This window comes from Carex rostrata, chromosome 5, assembly GCF_964058835.1.
Source record: "Carex rostrata chromosome 5, lpCarRost1.2, whole genome shotgun sequence".
Classification (NCBI taxonomy): domain Eukaryota; kingdom Viridiplantae; phylum Streptophyta; class Magnoliopsida; order Poales; family Cyperaceae; genus Carex; species Carex rostrata.
The window spans coordinates 1,363,364-1,384,152 of record NC_135922.1 but is presented as its reverse complement, the minus strand read 5'-3'; the positions used below and the strand labels follow the sequence as shown (position 1 = coordinate 1,384,152).

General features: G+C 31.7%; 1 long non-coding RNA gene across 1 annotated transcript; it reads left to right on the top strand.

Moving 5' to 3' along the window:
* The first annotated feature begins 6,736 nt into the window (after positions 1–6,736).
* Positions 6,737–9,313, top strand: LOC144554671 (uncharacterized). Its single transcript, XR_013511697.1, has 3 exons — positions 6,737–7,867; positions 8,387–8,450; positions 9,061–9,313. It is a non-coding gene; the product is annotated as an uncharacterized LOC144554671 (long non-coding RNA).
* Positions 9,314–20,789: the final 11,476 nt, after the last annotated feature.

The following is a 20,789-nucleotide window of genomic DNA, read 5'->3' as shown; positions in this document are numbered from 1 at the left end:
AGACAACTAAAAAAAATGTACATTATTTAATTTTGATAAGACAGCATATATATATATATAGGTAGTGGCGAATAACTTTGGCGAAATTGACGGCCTTAAGTGGCAATATTAGTATGTATTTTATTAAATATTACTGCCAATATTTATCACCCTTTATGCTTAATTGAAGGGTAGTGGCAAGCTAGCCGAATTTTTTTTATTTTTACCATCTTAAAAACAAAAAATTAACCGTTTTACTCTTCTTCTTTTTTTGTTTTGGACATTTGATTTTTATCAGGATCGCAATTTCATACTATAACCCCAATTTGATACTATTTTTACTATTTGGGATCGCAATAAAAATAAAATGGTAAAAAAAGAGTTTTGTGATCGAATTTCTCATAAAAAAAGAGTTAAATTATTTAATTAGATGGTAAAAATAAAAATTATGGGGCAATCTAGCTTAATTAATTATCCGTTATTCAGTTTAGCATTTTCAATTATCGATATATATTGGTTTTGTGCTCTTTTCTTGTTGGATAATATATAGGCACAAGGTCATTTCATATAATATGAAACGACAGTTAACTTACATATTGTTTCACATCCCTAATTAACCTGGATCAACTTAATTTAAACCCTAATCTCAAACTTATTTCCATCCATTACACTCCAAATCGGAAGGAAACTCGATTCCATTACACTCCATTATACTCTTCACCTCCGACATAAATAATTTTGCTAACCAAACACGATTCGGGAAAAAAATTATTTTCATTCGATCCATTCCCTCATCCCTTCTTTTGCTCTCCATCCAAACAGGTGTTAATAAGGTGGAAATTAGCTAAATCTAGTACTAAGCCACTACACTACTCTTTCCTTTTAAAGCTACATCTCACTAAAATCTTAATTAGAGACCTGGTTTTAAGCTTTTTTTAAAAGTAGGTGCAATAGTTAGTTGGCTCATTACAAGTGACTATCATGCATGGTCCATTATTTTACAAGCTTTTCCTCTAATAATAGATGATAATATCAAAATACATTAAAAAAAGGGGTGGTTAACTATTAGAAAATAATACTAATGATCATAAGAAGTAAGCAGTGGTGATTAATTGAATGGTGTAGGTCAAGTCTTAAAAAAGTTAGGGGGGCCCATTTAAACAGAGTCAGAAGCAAGTAAGAAAACAGAATCCAAATAATTCCAAGCTAAGACATGACAAATGATTGTTAATTTGATTTGCCCGGTGGAAAAATATGTCCTTCCCTTAAATAGGTTTTCTAGTACTATTCCGCATTGTGTTGCTAATTTGGTCTCTACCTGCGACCCCACATCAATAATCAATAATGTGGCAGGTAGTGTTCTATTTACGTGGCGGAATGCGATTACGTGACATAATATAACGTGTCAAAAATAATAAGAGGATACTTCATGGTTAGTTAATTAAGTTGTGACAATATAACACTACTACAAAAAAAAACACTTTTATATAGGTTGCAATCGTATTCCGCCATCGAGTTTCGAACTGTTGCTTATCGACCAAATAAGAAAGGTACACACATATGATATCGGCTCAAAATAGATGGCGTTTATCAATATGCTATTGGCAGCGTACGTTCGGCCATTGGGTTTGATGAACCAACGTCATCGCTTTCGTTTCGACACCGAAGGCCAATGTAATTAACGTTGTTTATTGAATTTTAATAGCCGATTGCAATAGTGTCTTGCACCATCTGTTTTGTTTGAGTTGGCATTGGCAGATTCTAGTTTTCTAGCAGATCATTAATATCTGAGCCGATGGTGATGTATATGTTATTATTATTATTTTCTATTATTAATTCTTGTATTACGGGCTAGCCTAGCCATTTTAAAACACAGCTAGCAAACCAACAATAAACATGCATGCGCTCATTCTATACCCATCTTTGAACTAATAATTAATATAGGCATCCACAACATATATATACATATACAGACAAGTATACGGTACGTACCTAGAAGTAGACAAAGAGAAGTATTTTGCATTTTAAATTATACGTATTTTGCTTACTGCTGTAATACATAAAAAACTCTTGTTCATTATTATTTGGCACCTAGGCAACATTCTGTCTTGGGATAATAACTAGAAGCCTCCAACGGTCTCTACAATTTAAGTAAATAATAAATCAATATAAACTTATTAAGAATAGACAATAAACATGAGTATAATTAGCAGTCTACCCATCTTTGTGGCATGGTAAGAATACAAGATTCTCATCCTGTAACTTTAGCAAGGTATTGGCCAAGTACGAAAGGGAATGTTCACCAGCATATTTAATAGCTGTGTCGCTCAGCGGACTTGGGTCCAGGAAATTAATGTTAAGATTATTTTGGTCACCTTTAGAAATTAGTTTCATGCAATACCTGAAAATAGTCAGTGTCAAAATAAAATAAATGAGCTAATTGTAAAAATAATAGATTTGTTTATAATAATAAATACTCACATCATCCAGACTTGGATATTAGAGACGTTGATGTCATTATAAGTCATAAAATCACGGAGATCTTTGAAATCCACTGTTATGTGAAAGCTCTCATCCCGTAAAGCTCCTGGCCCGATATAGTAGTGGAAGGCTCATCCTTCGGATAGTGGCATCGCAAGATATATCACTACTAGAATCTGAGTTTTTTGCAAGCGTAGTACTAGCTTTTTTCAAGGTAAGGACGGCCCTTGCAAAAGAAATGACATTTCTGGAATCCTCAAACTTTTTGCAAGGCTAGTCCCTTGTAAATTGTATCGCAGGGAAATGTGTAATCTGCAACCTTGTAAATATTTTCGTCCTGCCCTTGTAAAAATATTTTGAAAGTCAGATATTATAATTAATTGAACGTCCTTGCAAATACTCAACCCCATTCACTTGCAAATACTTTACCACATTTTAGATGTTATATTTTATTAAAAGTACTTGCAAATACTCAACACCATTTGCTTGCAAATACTACACCACATGTTTATATAATATTTTATTGAAGGTCCGTGTAAATACTCCACTAGCTTCATTAATTGAAGTTTTGGCTTTCGGTTTGGTACTGGAAGCCTATCTCATAATATGAAACTTTGATTTTTGTCAAATTAGAACATAGAGGAGCATCAACGATATTGTTTCAATCATTTAGATTGATTCTGGAGTGCATATGTACCTTATGTTTTATTAGATTTTCAATTTGAGTATTTAGCAATTTTCACTGTGTAGTTCATATGCTGGTGGTTCATGATTTGATCCTTAAACTTATTATTTTTGAATATGGTTATGTATTTTTATTACATAATCACATCTCTGGCCATGTTAGGCACTTCTGGATCCAATTTCACATTTTTACAGATTTTATTTATATTTTTAATTCATGAATTTGGCATGCAAGGGCATCAGTTTGTCATTTTCTGTCATTTAATTGTTAATTTTATTCTAGGAAATTGGCTACATGAAATTTGGATTTATTTTCATGAAAATATCCATTTAGACTTAATGTACTCATGTGATTTATTTCAAAAAATTTCTGGCTTCCCTAGCGTACTGGTAAGGGGTTCAGTACCATGGCCATTGTATACCAGCAACAGAAAAGAAGAAGAAAAGGAAAAAAATAAGAATTTTCAGAAAGTTGAATTTCAAAAATTTATTAAAAATAGTACAAAATTCATTTTTAATCAAAATTTGGGTCCAAACTGCATGGAATTGAGTCCTCTATCTACCTGTCATGTTTATTTTGACATAATCAGAATCTTTGTCCTCTGATTTGCCAGTTTTCAGCAGAAGGGTATTTTGAGCCTTTTTTATGATAGTAGAGGTGCACAAGGGTCTTGCCACTGATTTCAACTATGTAATGTAACTTGAAAAGCATGTCTATCATGGCAGTACATGTAATCTGGTACTGATACAGAGAATACCTCAAACAAAAAAATCAGACCAAAAACCAGTGAAGAAAGTTATAAATTAACCAAATCCTTGGATAGATGGATATAGGACATTAACAGGAACTCACAGAAACAAACCTCACATTTTTGTGATTTTTATACAATTAATTAAGGACTTTCAAAGATCAGATTTCAAAAATTCCAGCAACTGGTACAATGGGTGATTGGTACCAAAACTTAACAGTACAATATTACTAGTTTAACCCAGTTAGAAAATTCAAAAAACTTTGAGATTAATCTAGGTGATAGTACATGATGTTCTGAGAATTTTGGTACCAAGAACTCCTAATTTGGACCTGTAGTTTGCTCTGTGCAAAAATCACAAGGCAGCATGCCAGAGAAAGATAACTGCCCTTCGTACCCTGAAATTTGAAGAAATAAACCACTTTAACCAACTATTTACAATTTATCTTTTAATTCATTACGGTAGTGGTACTAGAGCAATATAATTCTTAAAAACATTTACCTTGTAATAGCTTTTCATGACTTCAGGTATTAGAGCAATATAATTCTAGGTCAACGGCTTTCACTTCTGTGTTTTTCCAAGGAGGTTTCGACTGTGCCAACAACCTTCACAATTTTTTATGGAAGACAAAAAGAAAACCAAATTAAGCCTTAGCAGTTTACATTGTGAAATTAAACACCTAAGGTGTCAGAAAAGAAAAAGGGAGAGAGAGAGGGAGACAGAAGCCTTAGCAGTTTAATGAAATTGTTTGATGAAATTCCCCAAATGAAATCCGAAGTTCTAATTGGCATGCAAGGAAGTGTTAATTGTTAAATTAAACTATATTGTACAATAGTTGGTGCAGAGAGACGTGCCAGAAATAACACTAATCGTCGATTTCACCGTAAAAAAATTATTTGGCGATAGCCAAAAATCGTGGAGGGAAAATGTAGAGGGAAGTTACTGAAAGTACAGGAGTTTTAGAGGGAAATGAAAATTAGAATTTTGGAGCAAAATGAAAAAATTGGTTTGGGAATTTTGGAAATTTTGGAGCGAAATTGTAATTGGAGAGGGTTAGTCATCTTCTCCAGGAAGGAAATGAAGGGAGAGAGATGGAGTATATTTATTGGGGTGGGATCCACTTGGAAGTGAGAGAGAAAATAAGAGAAAATGAGAAAAACGAGTGAGGCAAGGGCTATACAGCTATTTGTGTGGTTCAATCTGACAGGTGGGCCGCTTATTTCATAGGCTCAATTTTGTTGAAGACTAACTAAAATGATTTTTACACGAATAAAAAAAGGTTGTAAAGGAAATAAGAAAAAATATTAAAATTTAGGCATTAACCAGAAATTTTATTAATTGGAGATCGAAAGAATTAATAATTTATGTGATAATGAACAAATTCTTTTAGTAATTTACGTTATCGATGTTATTTTGTATGATTAGTAATTTACATGATTAATGAAATTGGAAATTAAGCACAACAAGATTATAATTATGAAGTTAAAACCATTTAAAGGTCAATTCACCCTCATTAATTAACCTTTAAGTACCTCATTAATTAACCTTAAATATCTCAAAATTACATTAGCTTACCCTAAACTGAGCAACCCAATACCAATAAAACCCACATGTAGAAAAAAAAAAGACAAAAATGAAATTGAGAAAATTGATAAAATAAATTAAGTTGAGTTACTTTTTATAAAATCAAATTTGTAAATTTAAAATAAAATTAAAAGTACAACAAATAATATAAAAAAATCAAACAAAATATTATCAATTTTTTTCCGGTTTCTACATCCAAATCATACTTATAATTATTAATTTTATAGAATTTTATCATAATTTTCTCATTCAATGTGTACCAATATTTGTGAAAATATTTAGTAAATTTTAGTCAATTAATATCAAAATTTAATTTTAATTGTAGAAAATATTTGTATAGAAATTATATTAATGAAACTTATGTAATAATTTATGTTGTATTGCTAAATTAAATTATTTGACCCATTAAATTATATAGCATTACATGCATATTGCATATGTGATTCACATCTCTTATGCATGAACATGAAACATAAACTCTTGTTTCGCGAGTTTATGAAGACTAATGAAAATATGTCGTCTGTTGATCGATCGGGACCGCTTAAATTAAAGAGCAATATACTTATTATCACTCACCCAAGTTTGATAAAAATCTGTTTTTATTTACCTATCCATCTAGTTGACCGAAAATTGAAGCATCGTATGGCCATAAACACTTCGTATTGGATCGAAGCTTATACATAATAAAACTTCCAAAAATTTATGTTGATTATGTTCAATGTTCTATCTTGATCATTTTAAAATAGATTTGGAATGATTTCATTGCAGATCGATCGTTGATTTTCCGCTTGAAAATGAACGGTCCGAAAATATTTTCTAAATTTGAAGGAGCATATAGTAATGAATGTATATAAAAATGACAATAGTAAGTATTATTTGACTATATAAGATGTAAAGAATTAAATTTTATATTTTTTGAAACTTTTTAATATTATTTGTTGTACATACATTATCTAATTAGCAAATATTAAACTCTGAGCCGTTCGATAAATAGTGAAGGGTCTTGATGTCTTCATTTTAGAGACTGTGGGTAAGAAATCCCTATTCTCTGAGGTAATATATTATTTCTTTTTAGATCCGGTTTTAGATGATACACAAGATGTTTTAATATTCGTGAACAAAGATGATAGACGACCTTGATTTAAACAAAAATATTATGTTACCTCGGAGTTTATGAATTTGTTTGTATTTAGGTCTTCTCAGTACATAGGATACAGAGCGTCTTCTATCTTATCTCTTTGTTGTGAACTTAGGGGAATTAGGGTTTATTTTCATTTCTCTCCAAACATTCATTTCGGCGCCTTCCTAAATTTTCATTTCCCTCTTAAAAATTCAGATTCTCGTGTATGGCCTTGCAAATTTCAGATTCTCATTTCGGCGCCTTCCTAAATTTTCATTTCCCTCTTCTCTTTGCCTTCGCTCTCTCTCAACCAGTCCTCTCTCCACGCCCCTTCCAGTTCTAGTTTTCCAAATCCTAGATCTAAAGTGCGGAAGATAAATGAGAAGAGCAGCGACGGTCGGCTCAGGTAGTGGGCACTCAGGCGGGACAGCGGGAGGCGGGCGAGTCGGTGGCTCAGGCGGGACAGGGTACAGCTGCCGCCGCTTAGCCTTGAATACTGGCAAGTGGTAACCTTCCGACAACCTTGAATCTAAAGCAAGGTGGTCAGTTCTTGTTATTTATTTTCTATTTTACTTTGCTAAATAAGTTGTACCTCGGCTTGTATCAGAAACAGAAAGACCTGGATCAAAAGTAAAAGTTTGCAAAAGAGATTAAGGTGTACTGGTATTCTGTCTTAAACTATTCGGCCAACAATATTACAAGATTAAACTGTTTTCACAATACCTTGAATACTGGTATTATGGTTGTTCCCAACTTTTATGGTTAAAATTGATTCTAATTTTATTTTCTGAATTTGGACTTATGGTGAATTTTTAGATTATTATTTGAACTAATAGATACTCTCCTATTTGAACTAATACGACGAATGTCAAAGGTTACATGTTTAGAGAAAGCACAAGCATCTATCCTTTACTTTCTGATTCACAAGTACAGGTGAAACACACAACTTTGATGAGACATCCAATCTTGAAAGGAATTGATGGTTAAATTGTTCATTTTGTTTTGTATCATTGATATTTTATATCTCTTTAAAATTTATCTCATTTTGTTGTGTTTTTTCTCTTTCCCTAGTTGGTACAATTGTTTCTTATTAGATCATCACAAGACAAGAAATTTGTGTGTGAGGCAGCTGAGGCAGCCCTAATTAATATGACAAATCGGGTTTCACCATCAATTTTGCTGCTGAAATTGGAGGCCTCTTTGAAGCACAAGGACCCTCGTGTAAGGGCAAAATCATGCATGTGCTTTGACCGTAATGTGCCTTATCTTGTAAGTTTATTTCTTTTTAATTTAACTATGTGTTGTGTAAGCTCCCTAAAAGCTGGTCAATTATTTTAACTATTCACATATACCCACTTCCTTGAAATGCATTCCGTTACTAGTGTTCTGCAAATAAGAGAGCACTTAGTGCAGGGTTGGTTATGAAATGGAACCATTTACTCTTTTGTAGGGGTATAAGGGTAAATTATTTTTACATTTAAGGATTACATTTTGTGTGTGTATGGTACTGACCAGTATATACCAGTAACATTTAAGGATTACATTTTGTATATACATTTTGTGTGTGTAAGTTCATTTACTCTTGATGTTTCACCGTTAGTATGGTACTGACCAGTATATACCAGTAACAGCCCTGTAGTAGACCTGTTGAGAGATATAATTTGTAAGGGTAAATATGTAACTTCTGAATTGTGTGAGCATATTTCTGAATTATGTGCAACAATGAAAAGATGCTTCAATTTTTTGTAGAAAATATATTGGTTAAGGATGGAATAGTTAAAATTGCAGATTTGGGGCTAGCAAGGGAACTTTACTCGGAGCCTCCTTATACTGAATATGTCTCTACGAGATGGTAAGTTCATTATTTTTGTTCACTAAATGCTTTAAAGTTTGACCCTTGAAATTCTACTGGTACCTCAAAAACCCCAAATGACCTTCTGTGACAGATCAGCCAGTGCAGGCTGATCAGGAGTCCAAACCAAAAATCCACATGAACAGTCAGATAGAGGACTCAAAAACACACACTTTAGACCCAAATTTTGCATTCATAGCATTTTTCTATGATTTACTAGCTATTTTTAAAGTTTGCTTTCTGAATCTCCAAAAAAATGTTGTTCTCTGCATCTTTTACCAATCTGCTCCCGCATTCAAGCATCTGTTAAAATTAGTTGGAAAATTACAAAAATCCTGAAACTTGGCAAGCATGTAGTTTAGACTTTCCTTTACATTTCTATAAAAAGAACAAAAAATTGGGCATTGTAGATTGTCCAGAATGAATTTTTAAAGATTGGCTGACAGTGCGCAGCTAAACTCAGATCTGGGTTGGTTTTCTTTCCATTGACCTATCTCGGTCTTCTCTTCCTACTTTAGATCTGTTTCTTTTTAATTAATAAAACAACATTGCTTATGTTCTTAATTTTGCTAAATGGGTGAGCTTGCATTAATTTGAGAATAATTTGCAGAGTGAGTTTGCATGGAGGACATCATAGCAAGAGAAGAGAAGTAGTGACTGCATCATTCCCGTAAAATATTTTTTCATGTTGTCAATTCTTAATATTACTGTTAGTCTCCTTTTACTGCTTGACAGATGGGTACATTTTGGGTATATTTAGAAGTTAAGTCTTTATTAGTGATGTTGTTTTACGACTTTTTAAATCTGGTATAATGTAAGATGATTATACTATTGTTCAATGCTTATTAGTTGCTTTCTATATATTTCTCATTGTGTTTTATGTAAATCTTGATGAATGAAAAATTGGCAATTGTAAAACTGGGCCGGTACCAGATTGGTACAGGGAGGGAGGGTGGTAGAATTGGAGCATATTAATTTACAACAATCACTTCCTGTTAATATAACCATTGGTACATTCACGCAAATAGTGTGAACTGCAGTGCATGCAACAAATGTAAATCATATCCTTGAAAATAATCAACCATGTAAAAAGATAATCATCTCCCATGCTAATAGTAATGTGGGACCCACGTTATTTTGCCTTGCTAATAGTCAGGTGGGACCCACTTCCACTAGTCTTGCTAATAGTCAGGTGGGACCCACTTGTGTTAGCCTTGCATATAGTTAAGTAGGACCCACGTTTTCCAGCCTTGCAAATAGTCAGGTGGGACCCATCTTTGCTTCCCTGGCAAATAACCAGATGGGGTCAACTCTGAAAGTATTTTCATGCGTAGTTGTTACAAGGCAAATCTCTTGCAAAAGGTCAGAACAGCGTATTTCCAAGAGAGGCCTTGCAAATACTGAGTATTTGTGACGAATGCAGTTCCAAGGGTACATTTGCAAGCGTATCTCCTTGAAAATAGCCTTTTTGGGCTTGTTGCAAGCGTATCTCCTTGCAAAAGGCCATTTTCCTTGTCATGTAAAAAAATCTGATTCTAGTAGTGTATGTCATGCAGTAGTTGGAATTCCAGGCGTTCGTCTAATGCCTCATAATTTACAAGCGGAACCCGAGCCCGTATTCCTCATACAGGTATTAGCCATCTCGGTAGCACCAATTCAGTAGTACTCTTATTGGTCATCTCATTAATCACATCAGCAGGCCCCTATCATGTACAGATGATTGTATCACTTTCGTGTACATATAATACCTTATTAAAAAAACACTAATTTATTCAGTCAGGTGCCTTACCTTAGTACAAGTTGGGGAATCAGCTTCTTGGATGGCATTTGGTTTTGCTCTAGCTAATATCCAATCCCTTGTTTTTTTTGCATTCCTCCTAACATGTCTTGAATGGATGCAAATCTTCAAAAAAATGAAATATAGGTTATTGGATGTCAAGGCAAAATTGTTCTTGCATGTTTCATGTTATTGAAGAATTAAAAATCATTAAAATGCCAAATTAGGGAATTTTACCCATAAATCCAGACCAGCATCACCGTTTGTGGTAATATGAATTTGTTGTGGAATGATCACTCTCAGTCTTTTCATACACGGCAAATATTGTTGGGCCGACATTGCTGAAATTAAATTATAAATCAAAGAGTAAGGAAGCTCCAAAACTACAAATTAATGCTTAAAAAAACTATATATCTAAAACTAAACCCTATAACCATATTATTCCTAAAAACACCCCTAACTAGAAAACCCTAAAAAGATATAAACAGAGAGTCAATTGCAAGAACTTTCAATAACGGAGAGCGCTTGGTCAATGTTGTGTTGAGGTGGCAGCCGATGAGTGCTATTGTTAGAGACGGAGTAGCAGCGGAGAAAGCTAGCTAGATACAACCATTTCGAGAGTGCGGTAGAACACTTCTGTATTGTTTGATATATATTTTTTGAAACCCTAGCTACCCTTTAACTATAATGCCATTGACTATCTAGTGATTATCCCATCTGCTTAGTAGTCCCACTAATGGCGGTATGTGGATAAATGCAAAGAGTATTTAATATAGCAATTGCCCTACATACGGAACCGGATCAATACGGGGAGTTCATCAGATTCAACTCCTCTCCAATACTGTAGAGGATGGAGATTCAGACTAGCATAGAGGGTAGTATTATTGGGCTTTGAGATTTGTGCCAAGTTAAAAGGAACGGTCTAGATCCATTAATTGTAAAAGATTCCCTTGTGCAGTATTAGAGAGGATGTGAATTCGAGTTAATCCACATAAATTCAAGCAACATTTAGTAATTAATTTATCTAACTATGAAATTAATCCACATAAAAGTTACTGAGTTGTGCATGCAATTAACATTTGTTGATATTTCTTATGCAGTAGGTAAACAATTGTAAACAAATGTTAATTATAAGTGGATCCCTCTTTATGTGAAAATGTTTTGTTTATTTCTTATACATTGATATTTCGTACTGATTAGCCAATTATAATATTGGAGTTTACCACTACTAATTCAATACGTGGAGCTTGACAACACCGATCGAATTGTACATGCAAGCAACATTCACTAATTTATCTAAATCTAAATGTGCAATTGATCTACATAAAAGTTACTGAGTTGTGCATGCAATGGGTAAACAATATATATATATATATATATATATATATATACACGTATGAATCATATATAAAGATTGTGTGATGATTATATATTATGTGAACATGTTTTGTTGATATTTCGTAGTGATTTGTCAATTCTATTGGAGTTTACCATTACTAATTCAATACATGGAGCTTGATAGCACCAATCGAATTGTACATGCAAGCAACATTCACTAATTTATCTAATTGTGCAATTAATCCACATAAAAGTTACTAAGTTGTGCATGCAATGGGTAAACAATATATACGTATGAATCATAAAGATTGTGTGAAGATTATATATCATGTGAACATATTTTGTTGATATTTCGTAGTGATTTGTTAATTATATTGGAGTTTACCGTTACTAATTCAATAAATGGAGCTTGACAACACCGATCAAATTGTACATGCAATCAACATTCACTGAGTTATCTAATTGTGCAATTAATTCACATAAAAAGTTACCATGTATATGCAACATAATGATGAACCATATATTAACGCATTATGTAACACAAAGTTGACCCAAAATTTACCTTAATCATCATGTTTTGTTGCATTTTATCTATTATTTCGTTTAATTTTAGTCAATGTTAGTCAAGACAAAGATACTGCGCAAGTTGTTAATTATTGCAGAATTGGAGCACGAAACCGCACGATTTGCATGTGCACAAAAGATCCAAGCCGAATGGAGAAACAAATGGAGGAAATAATCTTTTCTACCGAAATTAAATCCTTTTATTTGGCTGATTTCACCTGGCGCAGATTTGGTTTCCAAATATTAATTGAGGTGCATGGCTGACTGATTGAGCCGAGTTAATTTGTTACCAAAATTTGATGGAAGAAAAAAAACAAAAAGGCACTTGGATATATTATGCGCTGGGGGGAATCAAAAGGGCATTATGACTTTAGCAATTTTTTAATCAGGTCACTTTAGCATTTTTTTAATTTCGTTGCTTGGAATTTTCTGGGGGGACTCGGCCAGAGGAGAAAAAGGGGAGATTTTCATTTTCGCTAATTGGAGTCAGAGGCAAACCGAAAGGAATGAGGAAAACTGCAGCTCGATTCTTCGAATTCAGTTTTAGCAATCATTTTTAATTCTTCTCCTTTTCTTCTACTTCTATGAGTTTAATGGAATCAAATATGACTTGTGTTTGTATTGAAATTATGCTTGGCTAAACATTTTATCTAGGGATATGGGAGTAACTTGATACTTTTGTTATATTAATTTAATTGTTTGAATTCTATTTGTGGTTGTGATGTTGATTTGTTTATGAATGCTTGCTTGGTTTATCTAGTTATTTCTTATTTTATTAAGGGATCCGCTAATAATAAATTGAGACCGAAAGGAGAAATTTATATTAGAAGTATTTTTTAAAATAGTGATAATTATGCAAATAATATGAGGTGAATTTAGTGATGGACCGAAAGTAGAAATTGAATTGCTAGAACAACATAAACAAACTTAAGTACTCGGAGCTACGAAAGTAGTCCAAAAGGCTTTTGGGAAAAAACACGGGTTATCAAATAGCTTAATGGATTTTGATTAAAACTGGTAAGCCATGAACGTAGGAGACCTATTTAATCTAGATACGGTGCGAAGCCACGAAAGTAGATAAACATCTACCTTAGGATAACACCCCCTCAATAATTGCAACCCAAATATTATAAAAATAATTAGAAATACATAATTAAAAGTATCATAGTGAAACCATAACCCTAGATATCAATTCTCTCTGGTATTTCTCATCATTTTTTGTTTCTGGAATTTATTCTGCATTCTGTTAATCCAAGTTGTCTTTAGATAATTCAATCTGCATTCTGTCTGGAATTCAGGCTGAGGTTCTGGAATTTAGTCTGCATCAGTTTATAATTCATTCTGCATTTAGTTAATTCATCCAGCATTTTTATAATTTAGTTTAAAAGAAAACCACTCAATATTTGCTTGTCTAGATTACTGAAAATCGGTAAACCAGTACTTACAATACCTCTCTGTGGTTCGATACCCAAATTACTAAGCGATAAGGTCATGCGCTTGTGACCAAATTGTATTAGGATTAGGGATTAAATTGATAAGCTACCAAAATCACATCACATAAACACTCAAATAAACATCCATAAAATTCATCTCCTTATTTACAATTACAATACAACAATTACAACACATCATATGCAATAATTTTTTTTTATTTGACTAATTCACTATGTTTTATTTGACACTTTACAAGAACATAATTAATTAACCTGGCTAGGCTCCAAAGGAATGGGACAAACAAACCTTGAACTAATAAAATATTTTATGAACATTAAATCATATTTTAATCCCAAGTCTAAGGCAGTGTAAAAATGGACATACAACAGTGAACTTACATTGTTGTTCAAACTCTTTTGCAAACCACTACTTAATTCAAAGGGAGTTTGTGCAAGAGATTAAACAACAATACACTGTCGCATGCCATTCATACAATGTCGAAGACTAGAGATCAAAACATGATTTAATTTTAAGAACATATTTTATCAGTTGAAAGTTGTTTGACCAATTTCTTTGAAATCTAACCAAGATAATTGATAATGTTCTTGTAAATTAAGTGTCTAATATAATATTGTGAAAATCAAAAGAAAATGATGTAAAATATGTCCAACATGTTATGAACATCTAGTCTAAGTCCACTGTTATGTGTCCAACATCTATGCAAAACATGTTATGAACATTAAATCATGTTTTAATCTCAAGTTTTTCATAGTGTAAAATAGAGACATAACAGTGGACTTACGTTGTTGTTTGAACTCTTTCGCAAACCACCGCTTAATTCAAAGGGAATTTGTGTAAGAGATCAAACAACAATGCACTGTCATATGTCATTTGTACATCGCAAAAAACTTGGGTTCAAAACATAATTTAATTTTAATAATATATTTTGCATGGATTTTGGACAGCTTGTGACACCCATCTCATTTATTGTTTTGTCATAGAGTGTTTTTTCTTCCACTACTAAAATATATTAAGTTTGCCTCTATATTAAATCGATCATATCATTAATCAACTACTTTACATGAAGTACAATTAATACTGCTATTTGTTTCTTGAGAATCAAAGATACTTCTGTCTCATTTCGGTATATTGCAACTTATTTGTATGAGAATTTAAACTTACGCTACTTAAATTGGCAGTGTTGTCGTACCAGCCCATTCATTGATTGCAATATAGACATGTGTAAAATTTCCTCTCTGAATTCTTTTTGGTCTTCGAAAGCATCACAACAGTTAGCTTAAAACATCTATTGCAATAAGGATATGATGAGTAACAACTATTTTGGCTACTCATTTCGCTTATACAAAATAAAAAATAACACTAATTAACTAAATTCTAGTTTAAATTAATTATTCCCTAATTTAAGAAATCATTCAAAGTAACAATTAAAATAAACAGAAAATAAATGAGCAAAGAGTGATCTAGCATACAAATTAATGACTTCGGAAGAGAAAATGTTGATCTTTGTCTGTCGATTTTGGGAAGTTTTAGATTAGGCTAAATTTCACCAAATAGCCCAGCCCGGTTTGGTTAGGTTAGGCTAAATTTCATCCTCATCTCTCGTGCTTTGAAAATAGATATAAAACTAGAAAAAAAATGCCTTGTTTTGCTTCGGTAACAGTGATAATTAAGATTTCGTAGATGAACAACTAAAAGATAACACATGACAGTTTTAGATTTCTGACTAAAGCACAATATGTCAGTGGGTAAGTTGTATTTGTCACATAACCTTTTTTCTAAAATAAAATAGATATAATAGAAGTGAGACTTTTAAATACAACTTACCCACTGTCATGTGTAAGAGCCAAAACACTTACCCCCACTATGATAGACTATATTATGTGACATGTTTTAGTAATTAAGTCTGGTATATAATTTATATTTGAGTTAAGTCTTTGTACAAGTTTGATTTAAATTTAATACTAATCTAAATATCATAATTAAAATAGAAAAATAATATATATAATGAACGTATCCTATCGATTTTTCAAGATTACTGTATTGTCGTATCCGTATCGTATCCGACACGATACCCGTACCTGTATCCATGCAACATAGACAACAGTTTTACACGTAATAGAGCAAGAATCAGAACAAATCCATCGACGTCCAATATTTTGAAACCATACGAAAATTGAGTACGTGTGGAAAGAGTTTAGCAAACATGAAAGAGAATAAATTTTTGGAAGAAAATTTTTTTTCAAGTTGGTTCAAATGCTTCTATTTTTTGTTTTCATCATGTCACTGTATTTTTTTCTAATAAAATTTATAATTTTTTTAAATCCTTTATGTCAAAATAAAACTGTAGTGTGATTTATATTATTCTTTCTACATGTATATAAAAATTATCAGTTTTGATATTATTTTTATATGAATCAATAAGTTAAAAAACCAATATCAAAAAATTATCCACATTAATGTATTTTTATAAGTTATTAATAACAATTTAAAACAAAGTTAAAATGTCATAGTTGTGTACATGTACATAGAGAGAATAACAAAAAATGTCATAATTTATTATATGTACATAGAGACAATAATATAACTTATATCTAATGGTTTTATTTTAATATTTTTTTTAGTTTATTATTATTTTAACATTTAAATTTTAAATTTATTATTATTAAAGTTTAAAATTAGAAACATACTGGAGACAAAAAAATAGAGAGTCATTTGAACCATCATTTTTTATTTTATTTTATTTATAAAGTTTGAAGGAATTAAAGGGATCCAAATAGGTGATTGTTCCCTGTTTGTCTGGGCAGTGTCAAGCACCGTGCATTAAGCTAAGGTGCCTCTTCTCTTCTTACTAATAACAAGCCTTGCAATTTTTTTATGTTAACAAATCCAATCATTGTAATCACATTAGTCAAATAAAATAAAATTGCCAAGTTCATTTACAAGTCCGTGTCTACAAAAAAATAATTTTCTTTCATATTCTTGATAGTCAGAATTATTCTTTGTGAAGAAGATTGGATCCGAGTTCATCAAAATTACCAGATTAGACTATTTGCACCTTCATTAATAAACGGTTTGAACATATTTAATTGTATAACAAGCTTCATACTTTAATCTCACATGATTTTGAATCATTTCAAATTTGGAAGTAAAAACCTATTCCCTTTAGACCGCCATCTCTTTATGGTTGACACGTTCTTACAATTTATTTCTGTGACCAATGATAGTTCAAATTTTGTTACAATCCCTTCGTTCAAATATATATATATATATATATATGACCTCTATATATATATATTGACTAATATGTTTTCGGTAACACTTCGGCCGAAGTACTACTAATTCAAATTCCAAAAAATTGCATTTGAAACTTCGAACTAAATAGCTCAGTAAATTGGTTATATATTGAACTCATAGAATACCAATTTTTACTATTTTTGGAATTTTTTTTTTTTACTATTTTATGATTTATGAAAGATGGCAAAAAATGGCATAAAATAGTGACAATTTTATTTTATTTTTAGGCCTTTTTTTGTCATCTTTCATAAATCATAAAAAATAGTAAAAAAAAAATCAAAAATAGTAAAAATTAGTATTCTACGAGTTCAATATATAACCAATTTACTGAGTTATTTAATTAGTTCGAAGTTTCGAATGCAATTTTTTGGAATTTGGACCGGTAGCACTTCAGCCAAAGTGCTACCAAAAGCATATTAGTCAATCTCTCTCTCTCGGTAGCATATGGGCCGAAATACACACGGTTCAAATTTAAAATTTTAGAATTCAAAAAGTCGATCTGAACCGTTCATCTTGTTCTCCATATTAATATGTGCTTGGAGACAAAATTTTACATTTTTCTGAATTTTTTTACTATTTATTAAGCCACTTTGAAAATTGCTGATCCAACGGTAGCTTAACAAAATAGTAAAACCGTTGGATCAGCGATTTTCAAAGTGACTTAATAAATAGTAAAAAAATTCAGAAAAATGTAAAATTGGGTATCCAATCACATATTAATATGGAGAACAAGATGAACGGTTCAGATCGACTTTTTGGATTTGGAAATTTCAAATTTGGACCATGTGTATTTCGGCCCATATGCTACCGAAAGCACATTAGCCCCTCTCTCTCTCTCTCTCTCTATATATATATATATATATAGGGTAAGGCTATGGTGCTATGGGTTGCATAGTGACCTACGGTGCTACGGCTCAATATTTGAGTTTTCAAAATTCAAACGATCGATCCGAACCGTTCATCTTGTTCTCCATATTAATATGTGTTTGGAGACCAAATTTTACATTTTTTGAAAAAATTTTACTATTTTTTTAGATAGGTAGAAAATCAAATATCTGAATGGTGAAGAATTTTTTAGATCAACTGATTTTCTACCTATCTAAAAAAATAGTAAAGAATTTCCAAAAAATGTAAAATTTGGTCTCCAAACACATTAATATGGAGAACAAGATGAACGGTTCGGATCGACCGTTTGGATTTTAAAAACTCGAATATTGAGCCGTAGCACCATATGTCGCTATGCAACCCATAACACCTTAGCCTTACCCTATATATATATATATATATATATATATATATATATTCATTATTATATTATGCACATAGTTGTCTTGATCTGCCAACGACTGAGATTGAAAGATAAATTTTAGAATTGAATATTATCCCTTAAATCACATAATATGTTTTCTTTTGATTAAATACATATATTTTATGCATAGAAGTCCAAATTTAGTTAAAAACATACCCACTACACAGACTGCTACATGATTTGTCACATTAAAATTGAATGAATCCCTAGTGACCCATTTCGTTATTTCTCCTTAAAGTTATCTTTAGTTTTTGCAATTAAATTTTTTCCTTATTTCTCTATTTTCTCCGTTTCATTTCTTCTCTTCCTCTATAGTTTCGACAATTTAAATGAAAACAATTATATCTTTCCGGATTTAGTTTAGGACTATTGTATCTTTATGAATAGATGAATAACAGATCTTGTGTTGATTGAAACAATCATATCTTTCTGATTTAGAGAGAAAATGAAAAATATGTATAACTTTTGTGTAGAGAAATAATATGTAGAGAAATTTTCGTTGTTAAAATAATTTCCATTAATAATATATATGTAGAGAAAATTCTTATTTGAATCATTTAATCATATCTTTTTCAATTTTATTTTTTTACAAATTATTTATCTTCTAAATCGTTTAATGACATGTCTTCTTTGTGGATAAAATTAGATATTAAATCGTAATGATACTTCAAGATTTTTTTTTCATGTTATATTTGATCCTCTTTTTTTCTCATTTGTTGTTGTTTCTTTTATTATTATTTATTATTTGAATTTTTTTTTTATTTGTGTCTTTTATTTTCATTTAAATATATTTTTTTAATTTTGTGTGAATGTCACACAAAAAGATTTCTTCATATTCTATTCAATCTTATAATATATTTCCGTTGCAATGCACGGACAAGATACTAGTATGTATGTATATATATATATATATATATATAGAGGAGGGTTCAAATGCCTCCATGTTTTTGTGCCTCCATCATGCCTCCATCTCTCTCCATCATATTCAAAGTTCAAACAGTCGATCCGAACCGCTCAACCTAACCTCCATACTAAAATATGTTTGGAGACCAAATTTTATATTTTTAGGAATGTTTTTACTATTTTTTTAGATAGGTACAAAAATACTGTTTTTAGATGGTTCAGATTTACTGATTTTGTACCTATCTAAAAAAATAGTAAAAAAATTCCTAAAAATATAAAATTTGGTCTCCAAACATATTTTAGTATGGAGGTTAGGTTGAGCGGTTCGGATCGACTGTTTGAACTTTGAAAATGATAGAGAGAGATGGAGGCATGATGGAGGCACAAAAACATGGAGGCATTTGAACCCTCCTCATATATATATATATAGAGAGAGAGAGAGAGAGAGTTAGGCTGGGGTGCTATGGATAGCATAGTGGCCTCTATGCTACGGCTCAATATTCGAGTTTTCAAAATCCAAACGGTCGATCCGAACCGTTCATCTTATTCTCCATATTAATATCTGCTTGGAGACCAAATTTTATAATTTTCTGAATTTTTTTACTATTTATTAAGCCACTTTGAAAATCGCTAATCCAACGGTTTTACTGTTTTGTGCAGCCACCGTTGGATCAACAATTTTGTAAAATAGTTAATAAATAGTAAAAAAATTCAGAAAAATGTAAAATTTTGTCTCCAAGCAGATATTAATATGGAGAATATGATGAACGGTTCGGATCATCCGTTTGGATTTTGAAAACTCGAATATTGAGCCGTAGCATAGAGGCCACTATGCTATCCATAGCACCCCAGCCTAACTCTATATATATATATATATATATATAGAGAGAGAGAGAGAGAGAGAGAGTTAGGCTGGGGTGCTATGGATAGCATAGTGGCCTCTATGCTACGGCTCAATATTTGAGTTTTCAAAATCCAAACGGTCGATCCGAACCGTTCATCTTATTCTCCATATTAATATCTGCTTAGAGACCAAATTTTACATTTTTCTGAATTTTTTTACTATTTATTAAGCCACTTTGAAAATCGCTAATCCAACGGTTTTACTGTTTTGTGCAGCCACCGTTGGATCAACAATTTTGTAAAATACTTAATAAATAGTAAAAAAATTCAGAAAAATGTAAAATTTGGTCTCTAAGCAGATATTAATATGGAGAATAAGATGAACGGTTCGGATCGACCGTTTGGATTTTGAAAACTCAAATATTGAGCCGTAGCATAGAGGCCTCTACGCTATCCATAGCACCCTAGCCTAACTCTATATATATATATAGAGAGAGAGATAGGCTAATGTGCATTTGAATGTATATGGTCCGAAGTGCTTACGGTCCAAATTTGATTTTTCAAAATCCAAACGGTCGATCTGAACCGTTCATCTTGTTCTCCATATTAATATGTGCTTGGACACCAAATTTTACATTTTTCTGAATTTTTTTACTATTTATTAAGCCACTTTGAAAATCGCTAATCCAACGGTTTTACTGTTTTGTGCAGCCACCGTTGGATCAACAATTTTGTAAAATACTTAATAAATAGTAAAAAAATTCAGAAAAATGTAAAATTTGGTCTCTAAGCAGATATTAATATGGAGAATAAGATGAACGGTTCGGATCGACCGTTTGGATTTTAAAAACTCAAA